Source organism: Oncorhynchus tshawytscha, linkage group LG04 (genome assembly GCF_018296145.1).
Source record: "Oncorhynchus tshawytscha isolate Ot180627B linkage group LG04, Otsh_v2.0, whole genome shotgun sequence".
Taxonomy (NCBI): domain Eukaryota; kingdom Metazoa; phylum Chordata; class Actinopteri; order Salmoniformes; family Salmonidae; genus Oncorhynchus; species Oncorhynchus tshawytscha.
Genome location: NC_056432.1, coordinates 63,511,998 through 63,538,016, shown reverse-complemented (window position 1 = coordinate 63,538,016; position 26,019 = coordinate 63,511,998). Strand labels below are relative to the sequence as shown.

Below are 26,019 nucleotides of genomic sequence, written 5' to 3'. Positions count from 1 at the left end.
GGAGAAAGAGAGTAGAGTGAGCGAGAGAAGGGAGAGAGAGAGCAGGAGAAAGAGAGTAGAGTGAGCGAGAGAAAAGGGAGAGAGAGAGCAGGAGAAAGAGAGTAGAGTGAGCGAGAGAAGGGAGAGAGAGAGCAGGAGAAAGAGAGTAGAGTAGGAGAGAAAGGAGAGAGAGAGAGCAGGAGAAAGAGAGAGAGTGAGCAGGAGAAAGAGAGAGAGGGGGAGAGGGAGCAGGAGAAAGAGAGTAGAGTGAGCGAGAGAAGGGAGAGAGGGAGCAGGAGAAAGAGAGTAGAGTGAGCGAGAGAAGGGAGAGAGAGAGAGCAGGAGAAAGAGAGTAGAGTGAGCAGTGGGAGAGAGAGAGCAGGAGAGAGAGAGAGAGAGAAAAGGAGAGAGGGAGCAGGAGAAAGAGAGTGAGTGAGTGAGAGAGGGAGAGAGGGAGCAGGAGAAAGAGAATCATATAGAGTGAGAGAGAGAGAAGGGAGAGAGAGAGCAGGAGAAAGAGAGTAGAATGAGCAGGAGAAAGAGCAGGAGAAAGAGAGTAGAGTGAGCAGGAGAAAGAAGAGCCTGAAGAAGGAGAGAGTAGCAGGAGAAAGAGAGTAGAGTGAGCAGAGAAGGGAGAGAGGGAGCAGGAGAAAGAGAGTAGAGTGAGAGAGAAGGAGAGAGGGAGAGGAGAAAGAGAATGTAGAGTGAGCAGGAGAAAGAGAGTTGAGCAGGAGAAAGAGAGAGAGGGAGAGAGAGAGGAGCAGGAGAAAGAGAGAGAGTGAGCAGAGAAGGGAGAGAGAGAGCAGGAGAAAGAGAGTAGAGTGAGCGAGAGAAGGAGAGAGGGAGAGAGGAGAAAGAGAAAGAGAGAGTGAGCGAGAGAGAGAAGTTGAGAGAGAGAGAGCAGGAGAAAGAGAGTTTTGAGCGAGAGAAGGGAGAGAGGGAGCAGGAGAAAGATTGAGCGAGAGAAGGGAGAGAGGAGCAGGAGAAAGAGAGTAGAGTGAGCGAGAGAAGGGAGAGAGAGCAGGAGAAAGAGAGTAGAGTGAGCAGAGAAGGGAGAGAGAGCAGGAGAAAGAGAGTAGAGTGAGCGAGAGAAGGGAGAGAGAGCAGGAGAAAGAGAGTAGAGTGAGCGAGAGAAGGGAGAGAGAGAGCAGGAGAAAGAGAGTAGAGTGAGCGAAGTGAAGAGGGAGAAAGAGAGTAGAGGAGAAAGAAGAGTAGAGTGAGCGAGAGAAGGGAGAGAGAGAGCAGGAGAAAGAGAGTAGAGTGAGCGAGAGAAGGGAGAGAGAGAGCAGGAGAAAGAGAGTAGAGTGAGAGAAGGGAGAGAGAGAGCAGGAGAAAGAGAGTAGAGTGAGCGAGAGAAGGGAGAGAGAGAGCAGGAGAAAGAGAGAGTGAGTGAGCGAGAGAAGGGAGAGAGGGAGCAGGAGAAAGAGAGTAGAGTGAGCGAGAGAAGGGAGAGAGAGAGTAGAGTGAGCGAGAGAAGGGAGAGAGGGAGCAGGAGAAAGAGAGTAGAGTGAGCGAGAGAAGGGAGAGAGAGCAGGAGAAAGAGAGTAGAGTGAGCGAGCAGGAGAAAGAGAGTAGAGGGAGCGAGAGAAGGGAGAGAGGGAGCAGGTGATTGAGATGAGCCATTGAATCAGACATCACAGCCCTAGTGTGAGTGCATGAGTATATGTGTGTGCCGTAGAGTACAGCAATGTGCATGGGGAGTAATGGATATAAAGTACCTCATAGAGATAGCTCCCTAATCTGATTCCTCCTGAAGCTGTGGGCTTGCCATGATTTGTTTGGCTGGCCTGGGCTCTGTATGCACATCATGCAGAGTGGGCTTGATTTGCAGCGCTCCAGAATGATCCCACTTGGCATAACAGAGAGAGAGAGACAGAGATATTTGTATACTAGAGAGTGCAGAGAGGGTGCCGGGGAGGCTGGTAAAGAAGCACCCTTCAGTCCAGTGGGTGGGGCTGATCCATCTCGCTCTGAATTGTGCACTTTGAGGGACATTTCTCGTAACGTGCCACTCGCTCATCCTTAACACCAGCAGCCCGCTGGGAACTTTCCAAAACTCTGTCCGATGCACCACAGCAGTGACACACGGCCCAGCACTTGGCACGCCACCTCCACGGCACGCCGCTCCTCGCTATGCCAACCCCCCAGATGCATCATTCACCGCCGGGCCCATTTACATCCATTTATCTGACTGCGTCAACATAGGTACAGTGTGAGAACAGTTGTGTTTATCTACTCCTCATATATCATCATACTGTATGCTGTGGGGATTTATATTCATCAGCTTCTGTTTTCGAGTGTAACTGTTATGCTATTATTATTGCATTGGAAATGCACTCTGTGGTAAGAATTCCCTCAGTCCAGGATGATTTTAATCTGGTAAACAATCTAATCATATGATTTGTAAAAATGAAGGGGGGAAAATCTGAATTGCAAGATAAATGTTTTTTAATGTGATTACATTGTGAGTGTAGCCTGTCTTTATCTAAAAGCTTCAAGAACCAAACAAAAGGAAAATGGTGTGATTGTATGCTCTTTTAAGCAGTCCTTTGTTTCAAAAAGTAATCATAAAAATAGGACTCAAGTCAATTACACATATTATCTCCCAGTTGAAATGTCCCTTCGCAGACTATATCTCCAGTCACATTACATAATGTCGATTACATAATGAATGTCACCTATTTTCTCTACCTTATTGACGGGCTTCCAGGCACCTGCTAAACTGCCTGACAACATTCACATTAATACCATATTTTCTGTATAAAAATTCCTAAATATATTTATCAGCTTAAAACATTGTATTTAGATGGTATTTAAACAATCTAATTACAGGAAGGTCCACTAATCACTGTGTATTGTTTATACACTGTCAATGCAAATTCATTGAGGAGAATGTGGGCTTTAGTATTATGTATGTTGGCATAAACTGCTTTTCCCTGAGCAAACCAATGCTGTTATATTATTCATCAGCCAGACACTGTACCAAATATCCCTGCAGCAAAATGGAGGTGCGGCAGCCGCAGCAGCAGGCAGGCAGGAGACACTTAGTCACATGGACAGAGCAGGAGCAATAGCAGCTCCTCCAATTCAGCTGGGAATTGACTCTGGGTGACAATGGAATTCATTTCCAAAGGCTTGTGTGTGTGTGTTTGTGTGTGTGTGTCAGTGTGTGTCAGTGTGTGTGTGTGTGTGTGTGTGTGTGTGTGTGTGTGTGTGTGTGTGTGTTTGTGTGTGTGTGTGTGTGTCAGTGTGTGTGTCAGTGTGTATCAGTGTGTGTGTCAGTGTGTGTGTGTGTGTGTGTGTGTGTGTCAGTGTGTGTGTCAGTGTGTGTCAGTGTGTGTGTGTGTGTGTGTGTGTGTGTGTGTGTGTGTGTGTGTGTGTGTGTGTGTGTTTGTGTGTGTGTCAGTGTGTGTGTCAGTGTGTGTGTCAGTGTGTGTCAGTGTGTGTCAGTGTGTGTGTGTCTGGTGACAGGGCTGTGGTAATGAGTCTCGGCAGCAGCCCGCTTTAGTATTAAAGGCACAACTCCCTTCCTCTACAGGCAGTAAAGTAATGCTGGGACGCAGTGAAATGTTTACAGCGCTGTGGTTGGCTCCTGCAGCCAGGCCGTGGAGGATATTACTGCAGCTCGCAGCTAATCACTCATCCCTGCCCACCAATCAGGACTTTGCCCCTCCACCTCCACAACAACGCTCCTAAAGCACCGCATCACAAGGACACTTTTAATGCCTTCCCACTACGCTTAGAATGATTATCCCTATTTAAGCATTTTTCCATTATTCATTATTTGCATCAGGAACTCATAAACACGCCGGGTTCTGATTCAGGCTGTAGCTTTTGACACTGTTGAAGGTTGGCTGAGGTGAGAAGTTTGCCTGGAGCTCTGGGAGGAAGGTTCCAGAGGGGTTTAGGAGGGACAGTGGGGTCATAGGGAGGGAGCCAGAAGGTGTGAAACCTGAATAATAAAACCAACTTAACAGAGTTACACAGTCACAGCCCTGCATACATCACCTCAATGACAAAATAGGATTTATTCACCATTCAAGTGGGAAGATTATCTTTGGCACAAGCTATCAACTTTTTTTTTGCAAGAATGCAAGTATGGCTGTTGGAGTGTAAAGTGACTTTTAGTTTTTTTTCTCCTTTTTATCGGGGCTTGGTTATGCTTGTGGTTGGTGACTCCCCATGTTATTACGAACCAGTAGTGAGTGCCAGTTTATCCTAAGCCAGTGCAGCTGGTGGGGCCTGATTTGAACTCCATTCTGATTCTGGTGGGGATTGCCGTCACACACAATCATCACATTGGATTAAAAGTTGTTGTGATTTTAAGTACTCAACTCCCTTGCCAAAATCAATAAAGCAAGTCAATAGCTGGACCCAGCGCTGCGTTCCTGCTTCCCAGCACCAAAGCTGTGCTACGCTGCTATGGAAGCCTGCCTTTCCTTCCTCCACAGTCACACACCCTACCAAACACAGGTTCTCAAACCCACTAAGGCCCCATCTCATTTGGACTTTTCGTTATCTCTCCTTAGTTGAGTCTATATCAGATCGTTGAGATACGCTGTAGTGTCCGCCATATTTGGGTAAACTTATCATCCTTGATAAGAGTTAGCTTGGCCAATGTCTTGTCCTTTTTGTACAATGTAGTTTGACGTTTGTAGGCTACTCTGTGTTCTGTTAAGTCCATGTCCCTTACTGACCGTTGTCTCTCACAATAGCCTAAGAACTCTCTGCTTCTACAAAAGACAATACCACCGTATGATTATTATTAACTTAAGAAGAGATTCTGGTAATTGTAACAATACAGTTACTGTACAGTTAGGTTACAGTTCAGTTAGGTTACAATACAGTTAGGTTACAATACAATTAGGTTACAATACAGTTAGGTTACAATACAATTAGGTTACAATACAGTTAGGGTACAGTTCAGTTAGGTTAGAGTTCAGTTAGGTTAGAGTTCAGTTAGGTTAGAGTTCAGTTAGGTTACAATAGTTAGGTTACAGTTCAGTTAGGTTACAATGCAGTTAGGTTACAGTTCAGTTAGGTTACAGTTCAGTTAGGTTACAATACAGTTAGGTTACAATACAATTAGGTTACAATACAGTTAGGGTACAGTTCAGTTAGGTTACAGTTCAGTTAGGTTACAGTTCAGTTAGGTTACAGTTCAGTTAGGTTACAGTTCAGTTAGGTTACAGTTCAGTTAGGTTACAGTTCAGTTAGGTTACAGTTCAGTTAGGTTACAGTTCAGTTAGGTTACAGTTCAGTTAGGTTACAATACAGTTAGGTTACAATACAGTTAGGTTACAGTTCAGTTAGGTTACAGTTCAGTTAGGTTACAGTTCAGTTAGGTTACAGTTCAGTTAGGTTACAATACAGTTAGGTTACAGTTCAGTTAGGTTACAGTTCAGTTAGGTTACAATACAGTTAGGTTACAGTTCAGTTAGGTTACCATACAGTTAGGTTACAGTTCAGTTAGGTTATAATACAATTAGGTTACAGTTCAGTTAGGTTACAGTTCAGTTAGGTTACAATACAGTTAGGTTGCAGTTCAGTTAGGTGCAATACAGTTAGGTTACAGTTCAGTTAGGTTACAATACAGTCAGGGTACAGTTCAGTTAGGTTACAGTTCAGTTATGTTACAATACAGTTAGGTTACAGTTCAGTTAGGTTATAATACAGTTAGGTTACAGTTCAGTTAGGTTACAGTTCAGTTAGGTTACAGTTCAGTTAGGTTACCATACAGTTAGGTTACAGTTCAGTTAGGTTACAATACAGTTAGGTTACAATACAGTTAGGTTACAGTTCAGTTAGGTTACAATACAGTTAGGTTACAATACAGTTAGGTTACAATACAGTTAGGTTACAGTTCAGTTAGGTTATAATACAATTAGGTTACAGTTCAGTTAGGTTACAGTTCAGTTAGGTTACAGTTCAGTTAGGTTACCATACAGTTAGGTTACAGTTCAGTTAGGTTACAATACAGTTAGGTTACAATACAGTTAGGTTACAATACAGTTAGGTTACAATACAGTTAGGTTACAATACAGTTAGGTTACAGTTCAGTTAGGTTACAGTTCAGTTAGGTTACAGTTCAGTTAGGTTACAGTTCAGTTAGGTTACAATAGTTAGGTTACAGTTCAGTTAGGTTACAGTTCAGTTAGGTTACAGTTCAGTTAGGTTACAATACAGTCAGGGTACAGTTCAGTTAGGTTACAATACAGTTAGGTTACAGTTCAGTTAGGTTACAGTTCAGTTAGGTTACAATACAGTTAGGTTACAGTTCAGTTAGGTTACAGTTCAGTTAGGTTACAGTTCAGTTAGGTTACAATACAGTTAGGTTACAGTTAAGTTAGGTTCCAGTTCACTTAGGTTTTTGCATTGCCATGGCGCTGCTAAGGCAGCCATGGCTGATCGCTCCCATACATATTATTATTTAAAAAAATAATATACTACTACTGCTAATACTTAAATTAGTACTACTACTACTACTATTGTACTGTTACAATACTGTAGGTGTGAGTACTAACAACTATTTTGTTGATGTTTTTAGTTTTGTGTGTTTGAATGCACATGGCTTGGCTTTCATTTCTAGGCCTTCATGGCCAGGCCTTCATGGCGAGGCCTTCATGCCTAGGCCTTCTTGCCTAAGCCTTCATGCCTAGGCCTTCATGCCCAGGCCTTCTTGGAAAGGCCTTCATGCCTAGGCCTTCTTGCCTAGGCCTTCATGCCTAGGCCTTCATGCCTAGGCCTTCTTGGCTAGGCCTTCTTGGCTAGGCCTTCTTGGCTAGGCCTTCTTGGCTAGGCCTTCTTGGCTAGGCCTTCATGCCTAGGCCTTCTTGGCTAGGCCTTCTTGGCTAGGCCTTCTTGGCTAGGCCTTCTTGGCTAGGCCTTCTTGGCTAGGCCTTCTTGCCTAGGCCTTCATGCCTAGGCCTTCTTGGCTTACTTTTTATATCAAGAAGATATTCTGGTAATTGTAACAATACAGTTATTGTCTTGTACTGATATAATACAATACAATAGTGTAGGTGTGAGTTTAACAAATACAGAAACTATTGATGTTAATTGGTTTATGTTTTTGAAACCTCTGGGCCAGGCCGCCATTGTGAACGAGAACATGTTATTGACTTTTTCTCATTAAAGAAATCACCTCAAACTATGCCTCTTTCAAGGAATGAACATAAAATGGATGCCTTCCAGGTCCAGTCTTGAAAGGTGTCTCACATTCCATTTCCCCTTGACAACATTTATTTCATCCTGCCATGCCAGACGAGGTGCAAGAGATGAATCTAAGCAGAGATGAGTGCTTTGTACCTATCAGTACTACATGTTTTATTTATGCTTATATGTTTTAGAACTCTTAACCACTAATCAAGCAGATTTTTAATTGCAATCCAAGGAGAGTCGTGATAGTTTCAGCTGGAGATAACCTGCTGCTGTGCTTCTGAAAAGATGGCTGTTTTTAGAGGATCCAATCTACACCAACAATAGCAAGGCACTCTGTGTGTGTGTGTGTGTGTGTGTGTGTGTGTGTGTGTGTGTGTGTGTGTGTGTGTGTGTGTGTGTGTGTGTGTGTGTGTGTGTGTGTGTGTGTGTGTGTGTGTGTGTGTGTGTGTGTGTGTGTGTGCGTGCGTGCGTACATGGCTCTGTGTGTGTGTCCTCGTAGCTGCGTCTGTTTTGGTGTGTGGGTGGTGGGTGATAACACAGTTTACAACTAGATGTAGGGAGCATTCCGTGAACAAACAGCATGATTCGATTCTGGGAAAACACATGTATTAGTGAGTGCTCACTTCAGCGTGCTGAGGACGTGGGTGGTGGAGCTGCAGAGGACACAATCACTTGTTGTTGACCATGATTTCATTGTGTTCTTGTTGTTGGTTTCTTAGCTTTTTAAATAACTTTTACATTTTTAAGTAGTAGTCTCAAATCCTCCTAACAGTGGGCTCTCGTAGTGAAGGCCTACTTGACTTACGCTTCTGGCACACCCTCTGGCCTTGCGCACGCATGCACACACACAACACACACACACACACACACACACACACACACACACACACACACACACACACACACATTCATAGTGGAGATGAGGATGAGGGGAAAAGAAATAAGCTGCAGCACTGCATAAGACAGGTGTCAGCGTGTCCTCTTCGCCGGCCATAAAAGTTAATTAAAGAAAAGGAATTTTTATTATGCTGTGCTGCTTGCTGGAGCACGGCTGCTGCTTAATAATAGCCTCTCCTGGAGCTGCTGTCAAGAGGAGCACCAAAGCAGAATAATGGCACTGTGTGTGTGTGTGTGTGTGTGTGTGTGTGTGTGTGTGTGTGTGTGTGTGTGTGTGTGTGTGTGTGTGTGTGTTCATCTGCTCATGTGCCAGAGGGATTCATTCTGGGTTGGTAGGAATGTTTTGTTACATTACAGTGATGATATTCTATATTCTATTGTACATAGTCCTTCTATTCCTACAAAGACCACTCAATATTTCATTGTTTTATTTGTGAAGAGGTTGAACCACATCTAATGCCATCTGAGGACATAGATTTCTGAGGACTTGGATTTCCGAGGACTTGGATTTCACCTACCTTAGTCTTGTGATTCCACCATGGCTCAATAAAGACCTGACTCTAGAAAGTCATGTCCCCATGTGGCAAGAGAATACCTCAGAATACTGCAGTGCACTGGATGTCTACATAGCCTGACTCTATGTGGAATATATCAGGGTTTATATAGTAGTCCTTATTTGTAGTCCCTTCCTGCCACTGCTTTAATGGTATTTGTTTTGTTCTGCGCTGAGAGTATTTTGGGAATCTCAGTGGGGAGTTTGGGTTTTAGGAGGATTGGGTGATTTGGATCAATGTGGCTCATTTTTCTTCTTGCATACAGCGATGCCCTCTTTTTTTTGGCACATTTGAAAGAGAAACGTGGGCATATCAAACGCTCTCACACAAACGCACGCACCTAAGAATGCACTCACTCACACACACACACACACACAAACAAGAAAACAAATGCATGCACACTAACACACTGTACATTAGGATATGCAGTACCTAGCAACTTTCAGCTTTAGCATTATATCCATACAATATAATACATTAAGGGAATACTATTTAAGAGCCTACATGCAGCACAGTATAAAGTGGTGGATTCGATCTCTAAGTTTATGTCTAATTTCAGCTTTAATTACCGAAACGACTCAGCAGTAAATTAAGTAGCGGAGGATGAGTTGAGAAAGGGAGGGAGGGGGCGGAGGAGAAGGGAAAGGAAGGGGGTGGATAGACGGGGGAGTGGGGAGGGGAGCAGTGCGGCAGTAAAGGATGCATTAAGCAATTAAAGTTAGGGCGCAAAAGAATGAAGTGATGCAATGAGTTTTGCAGTAATTGCCTTCGCTATGACTGGTGATCACAGGGGAGCAGGGCAGAGGGGGGGGGGGACGGCAACAATATTCTGTACATCAGTATCTTCTCCTGAAAGTCCTTCATACTCACTCACAATCAAGGGCATACTATACACATGTGATACACGCATGTATGCATTGCATATATACAGTGGGGCAAAAAAGTATTTAGTCAGCCACCAATTGTGCAAGTTCTCCCACTTAAAATGATGATGAGAGAGGCCTGTAATTTTCATCATAGGTACACTTCAACTATGACAGTCAAAATGAGAGAAAAAAATCCAGAAAATCACATTGTAGGATATTTAATGAATTTATTTGCAAATTGTGGTGGAAAATAAGTATTTGGTCACCTACAAACAAGCAAGATTTCTGTCTCTCACAGACCTGTAACTTCTTCTTTAAGAGGCTCCTCTGTCCTCCACTCGTTACCTGTATTATTGGCACCTGTTTGAACTTGTTATCAGTATAAAAGACACCTGTCCACAACCTCAAACAGTCACACTCAAACTCCACTATGGCCAAGACCAAAGAGCTGTCAAAGGACACCAGAAACAAAATTGTAGACCTGCACCAGGCTGGGAAGACTGAATCTGCAATAGGTAAGCAGCTTGGTTTGAAGAAATCAACTGTGGGAGCAATTATTAGGAAATGGAAGACATACAAGACCACTGATAATCTCCCTCGATCTGGGGCTCCACGCAAGATCTCACCCCGTGGGGTCAAAATGATCACAAGAACGGTGAGCAAAAATCCCAGAACCACACGGGGGGTCCTAGTGAATGACCTGCAGAGAGCTGGGACCAAAGTAACAAAGCCTACCATCAATCCTGCAGTGCCAGACGTGTCCCCCTGCTTAAGCTAGTACATGTCCAGGCCCATCTGAAGTTTGCTAGAGAGCATTTGGATGATCCAGAAGAAGATTGGGAGAATGTCATATGGTCAGATGAAACCAAAATATAACTTTTTGGTAAAAACTCAACTCGTCGTGTTTGGAGGACAAAGAATGCTGAGTTTCATCCAAAAAACACCATACCTACTGTGAAGCATGGGGGTGGAAACATCATGCTTTGGGGCTGTTTTTCTGCAAAGGGACCAGGACGACTGATCCGTGTAAAGGAAAGAATGAATGGGGCCATGTATTGTGAGATTTTGAGTGAAAACCTCCTTCCATCAGCAAGGGCATTGAAAATGAAACGTGGCTGGGTCTTTCAGCATGACAATGATCCCAAACACACCGCCCGGGCAACGAAGGAGTGGCTTCGAAAGAAGCATTTCAAGTTCCTGGAATGGCCTAGCCAGTCTCCAGATCTCAACCCCATAGAAAATCTTTGGAGGGAGTTGAAAGTCCATGTTGCCCAGCAACAGCCCCAAAACATCACTGCTCTAGAGGAGATCTGCATGGAGGAATGGGCCAAAATACCAGCAACAGTGTGTGAAAACCTTGTGAAGACTTACAGAAAACGTTTGACCTCTGTCATTGCCAACAAAGGGTATATAACAAAGTATTGAGATAAACTTTTGTTATTGACCAAATACTTATTTTCCACCATAATTTGTAAATAAATTCATTAAAAATCCTACAATGTGATTTTCTGGATTTTTTTTTCTCATTTTGTCTGTCATAGTTGAAGTGTACCTATGATGAAAATTACAGGCCTCTCTCATCTTTTTAAGTGGGAGAACTTGCACAATTGGTGGCTGACTAAATACTTTTTTGCCCCACTGTATAAACACCCACACACACATTCTAAATTGCACAGGTCCAAAGCAGAAGGATAAAAATAGTATGCGTGGCTTTATATTTGCGTTGATTAATTCAGATGTGCAATCATACTCTCTATCTCTGTCTCTTTCTCTGTCTCTTTCACCACCACAGAAACGTATAGACACCACCATCTGCACACATATACGTGTATAATTATGCATGCATCAATATTTGATAAAGAACACATGAGTTAGCACCCTGCACTATTTGTGATCTTGAATGGTGGGATTATGTTAACAGTGCTCACACAAGCTCATCTATGATTTATCTGGTGCCAGAGCCCAAGCCGGCACTTTTTCACACTTTAAAGCATTTGTCTCGCCTGTCTGTGGGAGATAAGACAGTGGATATACTTGGGATGGGACGGAGGACAGGAAAGCAGGGGGAGAGAGAGCGAGGACTGGACAGAGACAGTGCCGATGGAAGGAGAGGTGTAACCTTTTGTTTGTAACTGGGGTGAGTGTGGGGTGTGTGCCGAGCCCTCCTTCCTCCTCTCTTTCTCTATCTCTCTCTCCATCTCTCTCCTCTGCGTTTTAGAGGGACGTCTGGCTCCCGCTAGCCGCTCCCTGCAGGCCCTGATTAATGCTAATTTATGCAGCCTCCTCTTGCACAAAGCAGGGCTGGGAGGGGCCCTCTCCCCTGATTACCAGCAGAGAGAGAGGGAGGAGGTGGGAGAGGGGGTGACGTGGACAGACACCTCATTTCATTTAATACATTGGAGCATACGGTGGCGGGGTGCGCCAGAGAAGGAGGGAGATAATCAAGAGCCCTGGCCCTTATAAATGTGCGCTGAGATGACACAGAAGAGATTGGATTTGGAAACGAGGAGCAAAGAAGAGCAAAGCCGAGCGAAACGCGATTGATTGATTCCATTCAAGTGATCACACCCGCTGATAAGGAATGAGTTATTTTTCTTTGTTTAAGTAGGAAAGAAAACCTGATGAGTTTTTTCAAATTTAATACAGTGATTGCGAATTAAGTGTGTTCATAGCTCGGCCTATCCCTTGTTCAGTGATGTTCCCTCTTTTTACAGTCACACACTAAATATGCATCATGAATTCCTGTTTCATATAGCAGAATCTGCTTTAAATAAAATTACAAACAGCAGCAATATGGCTGCCAACACATCCAAACATTCCAAACTCAATTCCATAAATAAAAAACTGCTTCTGTAGATATTTTAGGCCCAGACTTCACAGAGATAGATAATATCTATGTCTCCCAGCGGCTCCAGTTCAGTAATGCAGCTCTGTGAAGTAAAGTGATACCTGGAAACCCCCCTGGTTCACTGAAGACCTGCTCTGGCCATCCCTGAGCTGGTGCTGGTGCACCTCACGAAGGCTCTGCTCTCTCTCTCTTTCTGCTGAAGGTTGAAATGCCGTCCACGCTGTGACGAATGGCAGGAAATCGGGAGGCGGCCATGACTGGCAGATTATGAGATCCCTCTGTCTACATGACTTAGCCTCTTAATCATTAAACATGATTAAAGCAAACAAACGCAGCATTATTAGATTAGTCAGAAGGACATGGAGTCTTTGGCACTGATTATCTATTCCTTTTTAATGAAATGCTGCTCGGAATTAACATTGCTTTGGCTAATTTGATTTAGCACTGCCCCGAGAAATGCCAGACAGCTCTGATTCAACTGCAGACTGTTTGAGATCCTTGTCAGGAGCTTAAGACCAAACAGCGATGCAAGATCAACGTTTCCAGCATTTTAGAAAGTTCAAGAGGCTGATTGAGTTACAGGCGCTGTATTCTAAATGACAGAAGGCTTCGGATGAGCTAGTCAGAGATAGTAGAGAGAGAGAAACTAGACGAGGGGTAGAGGAAGTAGATATGTGGGACAGGAAGTAGAGATGGGATATACAGTTGAAGTCGGAAGTTTACATACACTTAGGTTGGGGTCATTAAAACTTGTTTTTCAACCACTCCACAACCACTCCACTCCACCACTCCACAAATGTTTTTCAACCACTCCACAAATGTCTTGTTAACAAACTATAGTTTTGGGAAGTCGGTTAGGACATTACTTTGACACAAGTAATTTTTCCAACAATTGTTTACAGACAGATTATTTCACTTATAATTCACCATGTCACAATTCCAGTGGGTTAAACAGCTTGGAAAATTCCAGAAAAGTATGTCATGGCTTTAGAATCTTCTGATAGGCTAATTGACATCATTTGAGTCAATTGGAGGTGTACCTGTGGATGTATTTCAAGGCCTGCCTTCAAACTCTGTGCCTCTTTGCTTGACATCATGGGAAAATCAAAAGAAATCAGCCAAGACATCAGGAAAAAAAAGGTAGACCTCCACAAGTCTTGTTCATCCTTGGGAGCAATTTCCAAACGCCTGAAGGTACCACGTTCATCTGTATAAACAATAGTACACAAGTATAAACACCATGGGACCACGCAGCCGTCATACCACTCAGGACGGAGACGCGTTCTGTCTCCTAGAGATGAACGTACTTTGGTGCAAAAAGTGCAAATCAATTCCAGAACAACAGCAAAGGACCTTGTGAAGATGCTGGAGGAAACGGGTACAAAAGTATCTATATCCACAGCTAAACGAGTCCTATATCGACACAACCTGAAAGGCCGCTTAGCATAGAAGAAGCCACTGCTCCAAAACTGCCATAGAAAAGCCAGACTACGGTTTGCAACTGCACATGGGGACAAAGATCTTACTTTTTGGAGAAATGTCCTCTGGTCTGACAAAATAGATGGCATCACGAGGAGGACAAGCATGTGGGTATATTGAAGCAACATCTCAAGACATCAGTCAGGATGCCAAGTTCAAGCTTGGTAGTAAATGGGTCTTCCAAATAGACAATGACCCCAAGCATACTTCCAAAGTTGTGGCAAAATGGCTTAAGGACAACATTGCCACGGTATTGGAGTGGCCATCACAAAGCCCTGACCTCAATCCTATAGTTAATTTGTGGGCAGAACTGAAAAGGCGTGTGCGAGCAAGGAGGCCTACAAACCTGACTCCGTTACACCAGCTCTGTCAGGAGGAATGGGCCAACATTCCCCCAACGTATTGTGGGAAGCTTGTGGAAGGCTACCCAAAACATTTGATCCAAGTTAAACAATAAGGCAATGGTACCAAATACTAATTGAGTGTATGTAAACTTCTGACCCACTGGGAATGTGATGAAAGAAATAGAAGCTGAAATAAATCATTCTCTCCACTATTATTCTGACATTTCACATTCTTAAAATAAAGTGGTGATCCTAACTGACCTAAGACAGGGGATTTTTACTAGGATTAAATGTCAGGAATTGTGAAAAACTGAGTTTAAATGTATTTGGCTAAGGTGTATGTAAACTTCCAACTTCAACTGTAGAACCTAGAGATGGGGTGGAGAAAGTAGAGATGGGATAGAGAAAATAGAGATGGGGTGGAGACATTAGAGATAGGACAGAGAAAGTAGAGATGGGATAGAGAAACTAGAGATGGGGTGGAGGAAATAAAGATGGGATAGAGAAACTAGAGATGGGATAGAGAAACTAGAGATGGGATAGAGAAACTAGAGATGGGATAGAGAAACTAGAGATGGGATAGAAAAACTAGAGATGGGATAGAAAAACTAGAGATGGAGTGGAGAGACTAGAGATGGGATAGAGAAACTAGAGATGGGGTGGAGACATTAAAGATAGGATAGATAAAGTAGAGATGGGATAGAGAAACTAGAGATGGGATAGAGAAACTAGAGATGGGGTGGAGAAAGTAGAGATGGGGTGGAGAAAGTAGAGATGGGGTGGAGAAAGTAGAGATGGGGTAGAGAAAGTAGAGATGGGATAGAGAAACTAGAGATGGGGTGGAGACATTAAAGATAGGATAGAGAAAGTAGAGATGGGATAGAGAAACTAGAGATGGGGTGGAGAAAGTAGAGATGGGGTGGAGACATTAAAGATAGGATAGAGAAAGTAGAGATGGGGTGGAGAAAGTAGAGATGAGGTGGAGAAACTAGAGATAGGGTGGAGAAAGTAAAGATAGGATAAAGAAACTAGAGGTGGGGTGGAGGAAGTAGAGATGGGATAGAGAAAGTAGAGATAGGGTGGAGAAAGTAGAGATGGGGTGGAGAAACTAGAGATGGGGTGGAGAAACTAGAGATGGGGTGGAGAAACTAGAGATGGGGTGGAGAAAGTAGAGATGGGGTGGAGAAACTAGAGATGGGGTGGAGGAAGTACAGATGGGGTGGAGGAAGTAGAGATGGGATAGAGAAACTAGTAATGGGGTGGAGAAAGTAGAGATGGGATAGAGAAACTAGAGATGGGGTGGAGGAAGTAGAGATGGGATAGAGAAAGTAGAGATGGGGTGGAGAAAGTAGAGATGGGGTGGAGAATCTAGAGATGGGGTGGAGAAACTAGAGATGGGATAGAGAAACTAGAGATGGAGTGGAGAAAGTAGAGATGGGATAGAGAAACTAGAGATGGGGTGGAGACATTAAAGATAGGATAGAGAAAGTAGAGATGGGATAGAGAAACTAGAGATGGGGTGGAGAAAGTAGAGATGGGATAGAGAAACTAGAGATGGGGTGGAGACATTAAAGATAGGATAGAGAAAGTAGAGATAGGGTGGAGAAAGTAGAGATGGGGTGGAGAAACTAGAGATGGGGTGGAGAAACTAGAGATGGGGTGGAGGAAGTAGAGATGGGATAGAGAAAGTAGAGATAGGGTGGAGAAAGTAGAGATGGGGTGGAGAAAGTAGAGATGGGGTGGAGAAACTAGAGATGGGATGGAGAAACTAGAGATGGGGTGGAGGAAGTACAGATGGGGTGGAGGAAGTAGAGATGGGATAGAGAAACTAGAGATGGGGTGGAGGAAGTAGAGATGGGATAGAGAAACTAGAGATGGGGTGGAGGAAGTAGAGATAGGGTGGAGGAAGTAGAGATGGGATAGAGAAACTAGAGATGGGGTGGAGGAAGTAGAGATGGGATAGAGAAAGTAGAGATGGGGTGGAGAAAGTAGAGATGGGGTGGAGAATCTAGAGATGGGGTGGAGAAACTAGAGATGGGATAGAGAAACTAGAGATGGAGTGGAGAAAGTAGAGATGGGATAGAGAAACTAGAGATGGGGTGGAGACATTAAAGATAGGATAGAGAAAGTAGAGATGGGATAGAGAAACTAGAGATGGGGTGGAGAAAGTAGAGATGGGATAGAGAAACTAGAGATGGGGTGGAGACATTAAAGATAGGATAGAGAAAGTAGAGATGGGATAGAGAAACTAGAGATGGGGTGGAGAAAGTAGAGATAGGGTGGAGAAAGTAGAGATAAGATAAAGAAACTAGAGATGGGGTGGAGGAAGTAGAGATGGGATAGAGAAAGTAGAGATGGGATAGAGAAACTAGAGATGGGGTGGAGAAAGTAGAGATGGGGTAGAGGAAGTACAGATGGGGTGGAGGAAGTAGAGATGGGATAGAGAAACTAGAGATGGGGTGGAGAAAGTAGAGATAGGGTGGAGGAAGTAGATATAGGATAGAGAAACTAGAGATGGGGTGGAGGAAGTAGAGATGGGATAGATTTAGTTGAAATGACAGAGTTAGTAAACATGAGTTAGGGTACCTGTAGCAGGAAGGATAAAGAAACTGAAACAGCAGGTAATCAGCTCAGCAAATCCAATGTATGTAATTTGGATGTGTGTGTCTGTTTATGTTGTTGTGTATTTGCGTGTGTGTGCATAATGCTAATCTGCAGTCCAGCAGAAGAGGAGCTCTGAGGTCCTGCTGTGGTGTGTAATTGGCAGCGGGTGCTGCATTGTTGTTCAGAATAATCCTGTCAGCATAATCCTCCTTTGTGGGGTTCATTAATTGCACTTAACATTGCATTCAATTTAGCTGATTCAGGGCCTGCCTTTGAGCCAGCCTCAGCTCCTCTCCCCACATAAAGCCTCTGTTACTTCAAAGGTTAAAGGGACTGGCCTAAGCGTGTTTTCAGATTTTTTATTTAAATTTACAGTGCTTTTTATCTGTGAGTTTTACAGCAGTATGGTCACATTGTTTCTGTGGTAAAATGAATTGAACAGGCAGGCAGCCTCTCGGTCGGAGCAGCTGCTGCAGACATTTGTGTTTGAGGGATGTAGTGTTTTAATGGCCTGGTATACACACACATGGCAGATCATTTTCTATTCCACTCCGCTCACAATAGAGGAAGTAAAAACACTTTTTACAGAAACCCTTTCCCGGCTCTTGCATTCTATTTGGATAAAGCGTGTTTCTACTTGGGTTCCTGCTCCTCCAGTATTCCTCTGTATTGTGGAGAGAGAACCACTCAGGCAGCCGAGTCTAGCCCAGCGTGGGATAGAAACACTGTTCTCTCACGCAGCCCTGCCTCTGAATCACCCTCCTGCACACTACAGCCTTTTTTATTTTCCTGAATGAAACTTTAAGAAATCCATTTATGGCGGCCTTCGCAGCCTTCGCTGTCAGACACACGGCCGCTTAAAACCAGAGGTCAGCCCCAGACTTGTTTAATAGCTACTCAGAGCACCTAAGCGAGTGTGTGTCTGCCCCGACTCGCAATAAATACTCACTGGATGGGCCCATGTTTACCTTTCCCCACCGGGCCCTTTAAAGGGACACCTCTTGCTTTCTGGCCCATCTTCTTCCTCCCCTCTCCCTCCCCAGTGAGCCTCTACCCAGTTCGGATGGAATAGTTGAGGTGGTGGACTGTGAAGCTGTTGCACATGTTTGGGTAATATGAAGTCTTGGGGAACGGGAAGACTGTTGGTTTATATTGGTCAGTATTTGGTTGTATGTCCTTCCTGTATGGAGGAGCATCAGCAACTCTCCTCTCTGTGGACATGACAGCTGCTGGAGACCCATGAATACATTTATAAATGTACTATTGTCCTGCATGTATTACTGCCCAAGTGGAGAATGATGAGCAGTACTGTGGACTCCTCACCTAGGCGACCCCAAGAGAGAAAGGCAGAGAGAATAAGAAGGAGGGAGACTGGGAGAGATCGAGAGAAAGATTGAGAAGGAGTGAGGGTAGTGAGAGAGACAGATAGAGGGAGAGAAAGGGAGAGGCGGAGAGGGGTCGTCAGAGAGTGACGCAGAGGAATGAGATGTATAGAGACAGAGAGAGGGGGAGACGGAGAGGGCAGTGGGGGAGACAGAGAGGAGTGCGGTGAGACAGACAGAGAGGACTGAGATAGATATAGACAGAGGCGGGGGGATAAAGAGTCTCCCCTCCACCTGTGAGCTGAGGCAGTAAAGGGCCTCTCTCAGGCAGAGCAGCCCCATCACTCTCTGCCAGACGAGGGGCTTGTTCTGTGTAGAGTGCCACCAGGGACCGCTGGGCTGCGGCTATAAACTTAATGAAGTTTGACTGAACTCATCAGCTTCTGAGAGCTAGAATCTCAGAGACTAGGAAACCAGATGCGGGGGGGGCTGAAATTTCTGTTGGAAGAGGCTCACTAAGAGGTCATTACTGTAGTACAGGAAGTGTCTATGGATGCGGGAGGTGGACAGGGGCGGCACATCTGCTTTGCCCCCCACAACCCACGCATGACCCTGATGGCACACACACCTGGGGTGGCAGGTAGACTAGCGTTTAAGAGAGGGTTGGGCCAGTAACCGAAAGGTCACTGGTTTGAATCCCCAACCCGGCTAGGTGATCTGTCTATGTGCCCTTGAGCTAGGCACTTAACCCCCCGTAAAACAACACATTTCAGTGCACCTATCCGATGTATGTGACAATAAAACATATATATATATATTTTACACACTTGCGATCCAACTCGGCCCAGATGAGACAGAGATGCTGTTGTTGTCCCTTGCAGGAGAACCTGCAAAATACATTTGAACTAGCCTATGGCTTTTTGTCAATTACATTTCCTCATCTCCTACGTCCTCTCTCCTCCATCCTCTCTCGCCTCCTTTTGACAAAGGTCAAAGGTAATCGAGGAGAGTCGGTGAGGAAAGTGAACGTGGATTGAAATGCGTTTGTGTGAAATGAGATGGTCCTTCTCCACTCATGCGTCAATAGGCAAATTACGTTTACAGGGGTGGATAAATGTGTAAAGTTATCAAAACAAATTGAGTTAGTTGTGCAATACATTTTATAAATAAAACAATAAGTAGCATATTGTTTTTAAAGCTGATTCAAAGGAAGGTGGTGTGGCAGATTACAAAACTCTTCCGCGGTTGGATACACGAGTATCCTCTGATAAAAGGTGGCTATCGAGGAGTCACACAGACATGCATGAGATTATTGATATGAGTATTCGTCTGGTTTGTTCCTGTGTGTCTGTTTCTCATTTATGCTTTAATTCAGCTCTTTGAGGCATATCCGTCTCTCTTTTTTCTTCTCTTTACCCCCGTCTCTGCCTGGTGGCAGGAGGGAACTTGCCATGCATTTCACGTCCAACTCAGAGTGTGTTGCTATGGTGGTTGCTAGGGATTTAGCCTAGAGTGACGTGAAAAGCCTGAATATTAAAGGTGTCCTTCTGATGCAGTGCTGTTTGAAGCTGTGAGGAATGAGCAATCACTTCTGAGAGACTATTTTGTCTCTCTCTTTGGAATATCAGGATTGATTTTCAGACACACACCAAAGGGTGGACTGGATAAAAAGCACTTTGCCACAGGAAGAAAAAGAGAAACAACACACTGACTGCCTTTTCAGTATGATTGGTTGTTCATTAATTTCCTCATTTCCACATGTCTATGCATCTCTAACATCACGCTGCTCATACTAAATAGTGTGTACCATCTCATCTGTGTGAAAGCAGCCAGTCGTGTATAAATGACCAAGGACAGCAGATTCTCCACGTTCTTGTAAAATAGCAGAGGTCCTAATGTGCTTTCCTCACATCTAATGCACTGAGTCTCTGAAGGCGACGGCCCGTGATTGTGTGCTAGCTGAGAGAATGTCCTTGGTAGTTGGAGGTTAGGATATAATTGAGGATGTAGAAGTGGAGGCTGAGAACCGGGTGGGGTGGTGGGGTGGGTGGTGGGGGTGCATTGTAAACAGGGTTAAACGCTCTCAGCATTAGTTAACTGGGCTCCACACTGTAGACGCTAATGTGGTGGCAAACGTCTCCGGCATGGAGAGCAGATCAGGTGTCCCTATCATGATCCCCGCCAGCTTTCATGAATTCAACTTAACCTTTGTCTCCCGGTTGCTCATGGTCTGACTGGAGGGTGGGTTTTCCAGCACCAGGCAGTACTCTCTGTCTCTGTTTAACTGTCGTCTTTCTCAGCCATCAACTGGCTGTCCAAACCACTCTGTCTGTCTGTCTGTCTGTCTGTCTGTCTGTCTGTCTGTCTGTCTGTCTGTCTGTCTGTCTGTCTGTCTGTCTGTCTGCCTGCCTGCCTGCCTGCCTGCCTGCCTGCCTGCCTGTCTGTCTGTCTCTCTCTGTCTATCTCTCTCTCTGTCTGTCTGTCCCTCTTTCTGTCTCTCTCTCTGTATATCTCTCTGTCTCTCTGTCTCCCGGTTGCTCATGGTCTGACTGGAGGGTGGGTTTTCCAGCACCAGGCAGTACTCTCTGTCTCTGTTTAACTGTCGTCTTTCTCAGCCATCAACTGGCTGTCCAAACCACTCTGTCTGTCTGTCTGTCTGTCTGTCTGTCTGTCTGTCTGTCTGTCTGTCTGTCTGTCTGTCTGTCTGTCTGTCCGTCCGTCCGTCCGTCCGTCCGTCCGTCTGTCTGCCTGCCTGCCTGCCTGTCTGTCTGTCTCTCTCTGTCTATCTCTCTCTCTCTCTGTCTGTCTGTCCCTCTTTCTGTCTCTCTCTCTGTATATCTCTCTGTCTCTCTGTCTGTCCCTCTTTCTGTCTCTCTCTCTGTATATCTCTCTGTCTCTCTGTCTGTCCCTCTTTCTGTCTGTCTCTCTCTGTCTATCTCTCTGTCTCTCTGTCTGTCTGTCATGTACTACTGAGTGTCTGTCAGTCCTGATATGGTAGGACTGGTGTTGTGCCGTATTGCTTAATAATGAGGGGGTGTGGAATATGGCCAATATACCACAAAACCCAGAGGTGCCTTATTGCTATTATAAACTGGTTACCAATGTAATTAGAGCAGTAAAAATAATTTGTCATAACTGTGGTATACGGTCTGATATACCATGACTTTCAGCATTCAGGGATTGAACAACCCAAGTCACAACAACCATATTCTGTTTATTATTTTTCAGGGGAGTACTACTGACCCGACAGGATCCAGTCCAGTCCCACATCTTACAGAACAGAGGGGCAGAGAACTGCTGAAGACTGAGGTAGTCACACCCATCAAGTCAATAGCTACTGTCATGTAGCAATAATCACCCATTTTTTATTTCCCAGTGTCCCCCAAACACGACCAAAATGCAATGTACACAATGAAGTAATCTAGTCTTTCCATTGTACTGATGTTGTCAAATAATTTGTTGATTGGAAACCAGACCCTTAACTATTGATGAATTACTAGTAATGTTATTGTGGTGCGTGCCATGGTGTCTCTGGGATTGTGTGTGTGTTTGAGTATGTGTCTCTGGGATTGTGTGTGTGTTTTGAGTATGTGTCTCTGGGATTGTGTGTGTGTTTGAGTATGTGTCTCTGGGATTGTGTGTGTGTTTTGAGTATGTGTCTCTGGGATTGTGTGTGTATTTGAGTATGTGTCTCTAGGATTGTGTGTGTATTTGAGTATGCTTCTCTAGGATTGTGTGTGTGTAGCTGTGTGTGACTGCATGGGGTCCAGGCTTATTTAGCAGGCAGATCAATAGCAGGCTAAATGGTAATGACCAGTCCCCAACTCAGAGCTCAAGGCCTGGGGAGAGAAGGACCTGCCCTACCCTGTCCGTTGCCCTCTACCTTCCTCCATCCCACCCTCCCCTCCCAGTCTGCAGCCACAGCAGCCGTCACACAACCTCAGGCAGCCTAGTTAGCCCTGGATAAAAAGAGCTAGAACCCGCGATCAATAGTGTTAGTCTTGTCTGTCTAATTGCTCATTGGTTGACATTGGCGCCAGGCTATATGTAAGTGCATGTTCTCTAGTGATCGTCTGGCATTTGCCTCTCTGTCCCACCTCACGCCTAGTGTTGGGTTCACACTCTGCCCCTCGCTCCTCTCCTCTGTTCACCCACGTTCGGGATGGGTAAAACCTGACCCGTTGGGCTGGCTGCACCCCAGTTATCATGTCGGGACGCAACCATCCAGAGGCTCCGGCGAGATGTGCTGCTCTCCCACCAGGCCCGCGACTCCCAGTCTGCTCAGGTAAATATCCAGCTAGGATTAATGACCAGCACCAAGATTAGCCAGTCATTTGCAGCGCCAGCTATTCCAATCAGCAGCAGGAAATCAGATGGGCTCGTTTTGTCATTCTGAACAGTTTATCATGTGATCCTACGCAGACGTATATGACCAGGAAGCCGGCTGTGGACAGGGCACTATTGATTGGGCTCATTGTGAATTACGTGAACAGATAAATGCGTGAGAGTGCATATATATAACGGTATTACTCATTCAGGTCCAAATGGAAAATATTAAAGATTTCTGCTTGAATAAATATGAAATATGTCTCTATCAGCACCGTCTAACTAGGGCATCTGCAGCGTTGGTTATTTGACATGATAATTAGGAAAGCGTGTTTCTCTTTCCCTCTGATGTGATGATAGTGCTCCTCTGTCTGGGATTTAAATGTGCTATTGATCAGTGTGAGGCTCGGGAGCTCAAATCAAAACGGTGCTACAGCCCCGCGCACTTGCATACATTTCTACCTTTTGTTTTTACTTCCTGTTAAAACAGATATTTAAACTTCACCCCCCAAAAAATATACTGTTATCTGTTATCCGCTTAACATACGAAGCGCATTTGCCTTCCTACTCTCGGTTTTTCTCCAGTTGTAGTGTGCTAATGTCATGATTTAAATGAAGTATTGATCAGTTTAGGAGGGGAGAATAGAGAGAGGGAGCGATTGTGAGGGAAAGAAAGCAAGAGCAGGGTTATCGGCGTGGATCGCACACAGAAAGAGAGAGCTAAAGGGATGAGCCAGGTTTTCGGTGGGATTCTGTGGAAACGATTCCTATATCAATGCTACTTTCTAATTGAGGAATAAGCAGCAGTCACCTCATCAGGCTTTCCAAAAGGGAGATAGGTGGAGGCAGCCATGATGCTTTTCAACAGAGAAAGAAGGGGAGAAACGCCCGCGAGGGTCCTGTTCTGGGTGGATTTGTGGATTATCTCTCAGCCTGTATGCAGATGTTTGATTAATGGGTCGTCCTGGGACTCGTCTGGGACTCCATCTTGTCTGTTTTCCTTTCCTCCTCCTCCTCTCGCTGCTGCTGCTGTTGTGATGAGCTACCACCATCACACACACAGAAACAAGACTATGTCTCTGTCTCTGACCAACTGGACCAGTACCTGCATGGGTCTTTCCTTTCCCTCCTCTCTCTTGTTTTATCCCACTCTCCCTACTTTCCCTCCTCCCTCCCTCCCTCCCTCCCTCCCTCCCTCCCTCTCTCTCTCATATGATTTAGCAGGTGACTGTGTTGTGTTAATTAGAGGTAGTTTATTAGAGTTAGTGCTGTGTTGGCGTGCCGGGCCAGCCCACTGGCCAGCCTTCAGCAGGTGTCAGACCGGGATCAGTGGGATCCCTCACTGGTCCAGTAGTTTGTTTGGTTACATGTTGATGGTAAAAACACCAGACACAAAAAAAGGTGAAAAAAGGGTTATTCAGCTGTCCACATAGGAAAAGCCTTTTTCAGGTAGAACCCTCTGTGGAAAATATTCTTTATGGAACCAAAAAGGGTTCTATCTGGAACCAAAAAGGGTCCTTCAAAGGGTTCTCCTATGGGGACAGCCGAAAAAACATATTAGGTTGTAGATAGAAAACAAGGTGCTAAGACTGTATGGTTTCTCAGGAGTCCTGTCCTGTGATTATTACAATGATTTAAAATGTTGTTTTTAGTTGTTATGCTGTTCTAAGTTGTTTTACATTCTATGATCAATTCTACTGTTGCTCGTATTATAATGATTATTTCCTTTTTCTTCGTTTAATGACACTTCAGCAGTTGGTTGTCAATGCATTAACTGCATATGAGTAACATTGTAGTATTTATATGTAAACACACATGTAGTCTGTTATTGTGTGTGTTGACACTCACTGACGCAAACCTCTGCATCTACGGGATTATACCGTTGAAATTGAAAAGGTATTTGATTAGTTAAGATCAGACTAGATTAGTTCCATGGTGATTATTCCACACTTTATTGACCCATCATTGACCCGTTGTTATTGTTCAGAATAAGAACTGGACAATCTCTCACCATCAGTACTCATTTTGGGTTTGAACAATGCATAAATGGCAGCCATTTCAATACAGCAGAGTGTATTCGTCAGATTTTTTTGCGCTTATTTAATTCATCCAGACGCTTTCTTACTCCGAGGCAAGCGAATCTCAGGGCTGGTGTTGGGAGAGCAGTCCTGGGACTCAGGGTGTCTGGACTTGGCAGCTGGTGGGTCTGATCCGGGATCCATGATGTAGCCCTGTCTCAGATAGACAAGCAGGCAGGCAGAGTCAAGACGAAAGGAGAGGCTCTTTGTACTGGATTGATTTTCTCCTCCTCTGCCGCCCTGCCTTCTTTTGTGGTTCGATAGCTGGATGTCCATGGGCAGAGGATCTCTCAGCTGCAGACGGAGCTACAGGAGAGCTAACTGGAGCTCCAGAGGGGACACAGCCGAAGAGAGCAGCAGCAGAGGGACCTGCAGACCCAGACACAGCAGGCAGAGGAGCTCCACACTCAGGTAGAGAACTCACTGCCAGTCTCAGGCTTCTCAGGCCTCCTTTCCCTGTTAGCTCTTGTTCAGCCTTGATGCTTTGTGTCTACAGTTCTTTGAACGTGTGTGTTCAGTGTCTGTTCACTAGTGCATGGTCAAGAACCAACCAATTTACCCCCAGGAATCTAATCCAAATGTGCTTGAAAAATGTAGACTAACTCATCATACAGGTCGTGTCCACTTTTGTGTCTTTATCATTTAAATGTGTTTTGTATAGAAAGCATCATAAGCATATGTTGCCGAATGTAAAGTAGCCTGGTATTCATATTGATGGATTTTATTTAGTTAAACTGTGAAACTGCGTCATCTTATAGAGGAGCTTATCTGTTGACCATAAAATAACTCATCCTTTAGAAACTTGAAGATTTCTCACTTTCTAGCAAAACTATATAGTCAGGGTACGTAGGCCTAGGTTAAATCTGCACAATGATCCAATAGCAGCATAATGGGCGATAATCCTCCACGTTGATGGAGGCACAACATCCTGTCCTATGGACCCAAGTGCCATAGCGGGACAGCCCTGTATTGGTTCCATTAGTACAGTTGTGCTTTCTGATGCTGGGTCGTGGCTTGGGAACATGTGCTGAGCAGCTGGCCCTCTCTGTGTCTGTGTCTGCCTCTGGCCCAGACCACCTCTCTCCTGTCTAACTGGCAGAGGCCAGGAAACATGATTCAGAGCAGGATGACTATGTTGTTTACTACAGAGAACTGGGGGGACAGACAGACAGACAGACAATAAGGCAGACCAGACAGACATGCACACAATAAGGCAGACCAGACAGACATGCACACAATAAGGCAGACCAGACAGACATGTTGAAAAATAGACATCCATAAATATACAGTAGTTTATACAGTAGTTAGATACTTTTTTTAGCCCTTTTTCTCCCCAATTTTGTGATATCCAATTGGTAGTTACAGTCTTGTCCCATCGCTGCAACTCCCGTACGGACTCGGGAGAGGCGAAGGTCAAGAGCCGTACGTCCTCCGAAACACAACCGAGCCAAGCCGCACTGCTTCTCCTGGATAAAACTGCAAACCAATCAGATTCAGAGCTAATGCTGTCTGTCAGCGCCTGTGTCACCTGTCGCTAGGTATCTAGGCAGACTCTCTGCCT

At 44.7% G+C, this 26,019-nt stretch overlaps 1 protein-coding gene and 1 long non-coding RNA gene across 3 annotated transcripts in view; both read left to right on the top strand.

Annotated features, from left to right (window-relative positions):
* The window catches only part of LOC121846377, a 37,710-nt gene extending 12,930 nt beyond the window's left edge, over positions 1-24,780 (top strand). The window contains exons 2-4 of the long non-coding RNA XR_006083280.1: positions 21,283-21,363; positions 22,163-22,339; positions 24,723-24,780. This is a non-coding gene — a long non-coding RNA (uncharacterized LOC121846377). The remainder of the gene's footprint in view (positions 1-21,282; positions 21,364-22,162; positions 22,340-24,722) is intronic.
* Positions 24,781-24,803: 23 nt separating this feature from the next.
* LOC112237099 (golgin subfamily A member 6-like protein 22) overlaps positions 24,804-26,019 on the top strand; it is a 123,294-nt gene continuing 122,078 nt past the window's right edge. Inside the window, exon 1 of one of the 2 annotated variants that reach the window (XM_042321042.1) lies at positions 24,804-24,869. The gene's annotated coding sequence lies outside the window, so the exon portion shown is untranslated. The remainder of the gene's footprint in view (positions 24,870-26,019) is intronic. The other variant, XM_042321043.1, reaches the window with a different exon arrangement.